This window comes from Sphaerodactylus townsendi, linkage group LG06 (genome assembly GCF_021028975.2).
Source record: "Sphaerodactylus townsendi isolate TG3544 linkage group LG06, MPM_Stown_v2.3, whole genome shotgun sequence".
NCBI lineage: Eukaryota > Metazoa > Chordata > Lepidosauria > Squamata > Sphaerodactylidae > Sphaerodactylus > Sphaerodactylus townsendi.
The window spans coordinates 15,458,622-15,464,710 of record NC_059430.1 but is presented as its reverse complement, the minus strand read 5'-3'; the positions used below and the strand labels follow the sequence as shown (position 1 = coordinate 15,464,710).

Below are 6,089 nucleotides of genomic sequence, written 5' to 3'. Positions count from 1 at the left end.
ACAGCAAACAACAGTGCTTAATATATATTACTAGGGAATGGAAGTAGCAAAAGAGCTGCCCTGGAATTTTAGATCTCAACCACAACCTTATGCTCTTTATATTTACTTACATATGTTTCAATTTCTAATGGACAGAAGAAGAGCCCTGCTGGATCAGGCCAGTAGTCCATCTAGTCCAGCATCCTAAGAATGTAAAAAGAGTTGTGATGATCAGACCAGCAGCCAGAGGTGGGATCCAGCAGGTTCTCACAGGTTCCTGAGAGTAGGTTACTAATTATTTGTGTGTGCCGAGAGGAGGTTACTAATTGGTGATTTTGCCACGTGATTTTTGCCTTAGTTACGCCCCTCCTCTCAGCAGTAGCGCGCAGAACTTGAAGCAGTCTAGCAGGAGGTGCACCGGCGTGTGTGGCAGCCTGCGCCTGCGTGCATTCGTTTCCCGCCCAAGGACCAGCACAGCTGTGTCCTTGCCACAGCCCTGCCCAGGAATGCCCCGCCCCTGGAATACCAGCCACGCCCCCAACACCTCACCCCAGCCCCATTGGCTTTCTGCCCTATAAGTTTGATTCCCACCACCATGGGAACCTGTTACTAAAATTTTTGGATCCCATCACTGCCAGCATCCCATCCAGTCCAGTGTCCTAACTACATAAGAAGAAGCCTGCTGGATCAGACCAGTGGTCAATCTTGTCCAGCAGCCCAAGGAAATCAGAAGAGCCCTGCTGGATCAGACCAGTGGTCCATTTAGTCCAGCATCCTAAGAAGAAGAAAAGTTGGATTTATATCCCCCTTTCTCTCCTATAGGAGACTCAAAGGGACTTCCAATCTCCTTGCCCTTCCCCCCTCACAACAAACACCCTGTGAGGTAGGTGGGGCTGAGAGAGCTCAGAAGAACTGTGACCAGTCCAAAGTCACCCAGCTGGCATGTGTGGGAGTGCACAGGCTAATTTGAATTCCCCAGACAAACCTCCACAGCTCAAACAGCAGAGCGGGGAATCAAACCCAGTTCCTCCAGATTAGAGTACACCTATGTAATCACTCATACATTGCCCTACTAGATCAGACCAATATGGTCTATGAGTCTGTCCTGCTTCTCCCTTTCATAGCTGTTCAGAAGGTCCAATAAAGAGCATAGAGGCTGCAACCCCCCAATGGTTGCCTTCTATGCACTGGTATGCAGAGGTTTGCAGCCTCTGAACATAGCGGTTCCCATTAGTCGCCCTAGTGATTGATAGATCACCTTTATGAATCTGTCTAATCCCCTCTTGAAGCCATCTGTGCTTGTACACGACACTAAATCTACTGGCAATGAATTCCGCAGCTTATTCATTGAATAAAGAGGTATTAGCACACTACTTTTCCTGAGCGTATTTATCAGCTGTTCTGCATTGCGTGCTCCTAAGTTCTAATTCCCAGCCCAAAATCTTACAAATTATGTAGGGAAGGAGGCTGTTGATATTATTATAAGAAAAGGAGAGTATTATGGGAGAGGGAGAAATTTCAGCTCTACCTGTGCTTCTTCCCACTCAACTTCTGTGCTGGGAATGTTTTTTTGGATTCCAGACTCTCTGAACCAGCATCCAACAGTTGCCATGATTCAAAACGATCTGCCACACAAAATGATATTGGCCTTTTCTCTAGATCACATTTCTGCAGAGCAGACCATACATTGTCCATTCGAAATTACTTAGCAGGTTTGGATCTATTATGCCATTTAGATTTGAGAAATAAAGTTTATGCAAATTCAAATTGTGCCATATTTGTATGGGTCATCCATTTTTTCTCCAGAAGGTGGGCAATGAGTTATGGAATGTTTGTTGGTAACGTAATGCCTGCAAAAGAGCTAGAAAGGTTCTGCTTTTGCACAAAGATGTATTCATGAAAAGGGGCAGAAGAGTTTGTAGAAGTGTGTATTAAAGTATGGAAAGAAGCCTTTGTTGAAAAAATTATAAATTATTGGGCTTAGTTTGCAAAGACAAGAGACCCCAATCTCAGCTAATCTGTGATGATCACTAGGTTGGCATTGAATAAAACTCTCCTGTTCCTTTAGTGTTTTCACACCATTTTCACACTGCTGTTTTTGGCCCATGCGGAATCAGCCAAAGAAAGAAAGAAAGAAAGAAAGAAAGAAAGAAAGAAATTATATTTGCAGGGGAGGTTAAATTTTCTAGTGAGAGGATGATTTTGTGTCGTTTTCATTAGTTAACTAAAACTGCAAAAAAATCTTGCAAGTATATCTCTTAAAATCAATGAAACGTCATATCAAAAATGTCACATGTATATCAGAAACAAATCAGTGAAACATCACATGCACAGTTAACATAGAAATCGGTTAAAATGCATGTTGAAAACAAATAATAAATTGTACACATATATAATTGACACTGTGGCAACCATGATGCCAAAATCACAGACAGATTTTCCATATGACTAACGTGGATCAGCGTCAACACTCTAACGGGCCTTCACCTTTTATGCAAGTTAATGCGCATATTACTTTCAATGCGCACGGCTGGTTTTTTACTGTGCAAAATAGCGAAATCCGCTTGCCAACAATTGTGAAATTGAATTGAAAGGAGCATTATTCTCGTAATGCGGAGAAAGACCTCGAAAAGACAGCAAATGTGTTATCAGTTCCTGTTTTGCAGGCTGGACTGTGTACGAACAAAAGTGTGGGTTGGAGCGTTCGGAGTGTTGTCATCAGGCTTGGCTGTTCTTAGCAGCTTTGGATTGCTGCTCTTCTGTGGTGCTCCCTTTGTCATTACAGTCGCAAATTCACCATTCCTTATACTTGGCAAGTATAACACTGTTTCCAGTACTATACCTATCGCTATGGCTTTAGATGGTTGTGTTCGAACAGAAGTTAGAGAACATTTACATTCTTCTACCTCGCCAGCACAATTGAGCATATTAGAATTTTGCCTTGCTATGTAGCTTTACTTTTCGGTCCTAATGTTCCTCCTTATTATCCTGGCAACAACCCTGGGAGATAAGTTAGGCTGAAAGTATGTGACTGGTCCAAAATCACTCAATGAACCGCCACAACAAGATTGGGATTTGAACCTGGGTCTCGCAAATCCTGCTCAGGAAGTCTAACCACTGCACCAGACTGGCTTTCATAGAGTGGCTGCTGCTGAACAGTAGCAGGCAGTGAGGCCTAGTTGAGTCATGCAAGTCAGGAGGCATGAAGTCACCCAGAGGTTGCTGCTAGCAGGCCAGGGGTAGGAACCTGTGGCTCTCAGATGTTCAGGAGACTACAATTCCATCAGCCTCTGTCAGCAGCCAGTGGCCATGCTGGTAGTGATGGGGTGTGGATTCCTGAACATCCCCTAGTAGGTCTGTCTTAAACCTTGGGTTGCCAGCTTCAGGACATGCCCAAATCTCATGCTGGAATTCATACTGATCTCCAGACAATAGAGACCTGTCCCCCAGGAGGATGACCTCATGGTGCCCTGAGCACAACTTTGGTAGGGAAAGGTGAGGTAAAAATTGAATGAATGGATAAAATAACTAAATTATATCCTGCTGAGGCCTCTTCCTATGTCCTTCTCAGATTTCACCATGTAATCTCTTTAAATTTTCCATTTTGGAGCTGGCAACACTAATCTTCCCTCAAAGGCCGTAATAGTCCAGGAAATGACCGTGGCCTCTCCCCCTGCCTTTTACACACAGAAACTGAAACCTGGAATGCTGTGGTTTCTTAGCAACAGCCATGGAAATCTATTGTAAGGTAGGAATTGAGTCATTTATCATCTTTGGGGGGTTTTAATCCTCCAAGGTACTTCTTTTTAGATTTCATATTTTTCAGCAAAACTGGAGCCCTTTTCAGGTTTCCAGAAAGATCTATCTTGCCCATTCACACCACCAATCACAGGATTTAAATACCAAAGATGAGGCCAATATTACTATTAGAATATAAGATTACAGGGCACATTCCTCTCACATAAATTTCTGTTCTTATAATATCCTTTTTCTTTCTCCAGGGGTTGGTGTCGACGACATGTTCATCATGGTGTCCTGCAACTAAAGGCAAGGTCAAGGATGGGAATAAGGATCGGATGGCTGACACCTATGCAGAGGCAGCTGTGTCTGTTACCATCACAACTCTTACTGACGTTTTAGCCTTCTTCATTGGAATCGCAACATCCTTCCCATCTGTTCAGTCCTTTTGCATCTATACAGGAGCAGCCTTCATCTTCTGCTACATATACAACTTGACATTCTTTGGGGCAGTTCTTGCTCTAAATGGTAGAAGAGAAGAAAACAACAGACATTGGCTCACATTCATGAAAGTGCCAACAGAAACCCAAGAGTCTCGTACATCTGCTTATAATATGTGCTGTGTGGGAGGATCTTATAATGGAATCCCGCACTGGGGCAGAGTTTGAGCACCCTATGAATGGATTCTTTAGAAAGCATTTTTGGTCCTTTCATATGCCCTGCACCAAAGTGTTTGTGGTAGTCCTGTATCTTGGATACTTAGGTAGTAGTATTTATGGGTGCACTCAGGTTAAGGAAGGTATAGATCTTCGGAATCTGGCAAATGATCATTCTTATGTCATTAAATATTACAACTGGAGAGATGAGTATTTTTAAAGGTGCGGTATGGGTTATGGTCATTGTTCCTCAAAGCATACCTTATTGGAATTCATCTGTTCGTGCAGATCTTGAGAACTGCATGGAGTTGATAGAAAACTCAACTTATGTTGATAAGTATTTGTCAAAGTCCTGGTTAAGCATATATATAACAATTGCTAACGGAATGTCTCTAAATATAAATGATCGTCTTTCTTTCATTGGGAATTTATCTGTCCTGATTCAAATCAATCCAGAATCTCAGTGGGATATTAATTTTACTGACCAGGCTGTGCCAGCTTCCCGCTTTTTCATACAGACCGTCAATGTCCTTACTGCAGTTGATGAGCGAATGCTTTTAGAACAACTGAGAGGCCGTGCAGCAGGATGCAAGATACCACTAAGGGTTTATCATCCAGCTTTTATATACTTTGATCAATTACCTTGTTATTGTTCAGAATACCATTCAGGAATGCTGTAATTGCTAGTGGAATACATGTTCCCACTTATTTCCTTGCTGCTGATTCAAATCCTTTTGTGTGCTTTCGTTGTAGGTAACTTTTGCTATAGGATCTGTTGTTATTAGGAATTTGACTGGCTTCATGGCTTTTTTGGGTGTAAATGGTGACTGCATATCAATAATCAACCTGATTATTTGCATAGGGTTTTCAGTGGACTGCTTTGCTCCTATTTATTATGCATTTGTTTGCAGTGAAGTCAGTATGAATATTTCAGGGCAGTGGATGCTCTGTACCACCTTGGGTACCCTGTTGTCCAGGGAGCTGTTTCCACCATTTTGGGAGTATTGGTGGTGCTCTCCATGAGATCCATTACATTTTCAGAACCTTTTTTAAGATTATGTTCTTGGTCATTTTGTTTGGAGCTCTCCATGGTCTCATTTTTATTCCTGTGTTTCTAACATTCTTTGGCCTTTTGGGAAAACTTTAAAATAGCAGCAGATTGATGGGTAGCACTATAAAAATTCTGGTAGTATTGGGGGAGATGTGATGTTGCCTGCTGTACACAACTTTGCTTTAAAAAGATTGAGATAGGTTTAACAGACATTGGTGTTCAGTACATAGCAAGATACATTAGAAAGCTGGTGTTTTTGCATTTGGTGGGAGTAAGTTCTATTGTCACAGAAAATAGATGCATAAAAGGGAAATTCTTATTCAGAGGAAGACTGTATTCTGGATAAGTTATTTAGAAATAATTGCAATTGGTGGGTCCAAACCACAGCAAAACTCTTTTCAAAGGGTTAATTTAGCTAGGCAGCTATATTAGACAAAGCACTAGTATTATTCCTGTATACAAGATAAATGAAATGTCGGCCAATGAGTCTGACTGATATTGTAGTTAAACTTTGTTCCAAATATTTATTAATTAAAATGTGGACTGCCTCCACACACCTTTGTCAAGGGACCAGGGACGAAGCTGTATTCTAAATGAATTTGCAAACATACATCTTTTGCCAAAGAGTTTTCTGTAATCCTCATGACTGATTTATTTGATTCCAT

General features: G+C 41.8%; 1 pseudogene; it reads left to right on the top strand.

Moving 5' to 3' along the window:
* Window positions 1-2,589: 2,589 nt before the first annotated feature.
* Window positions 2,590-5,520, top strand: LOC125435304 (annotated as a pseudogene).
* Window positions 5,521-6,089: the final 569 nt, after the last annotated feature.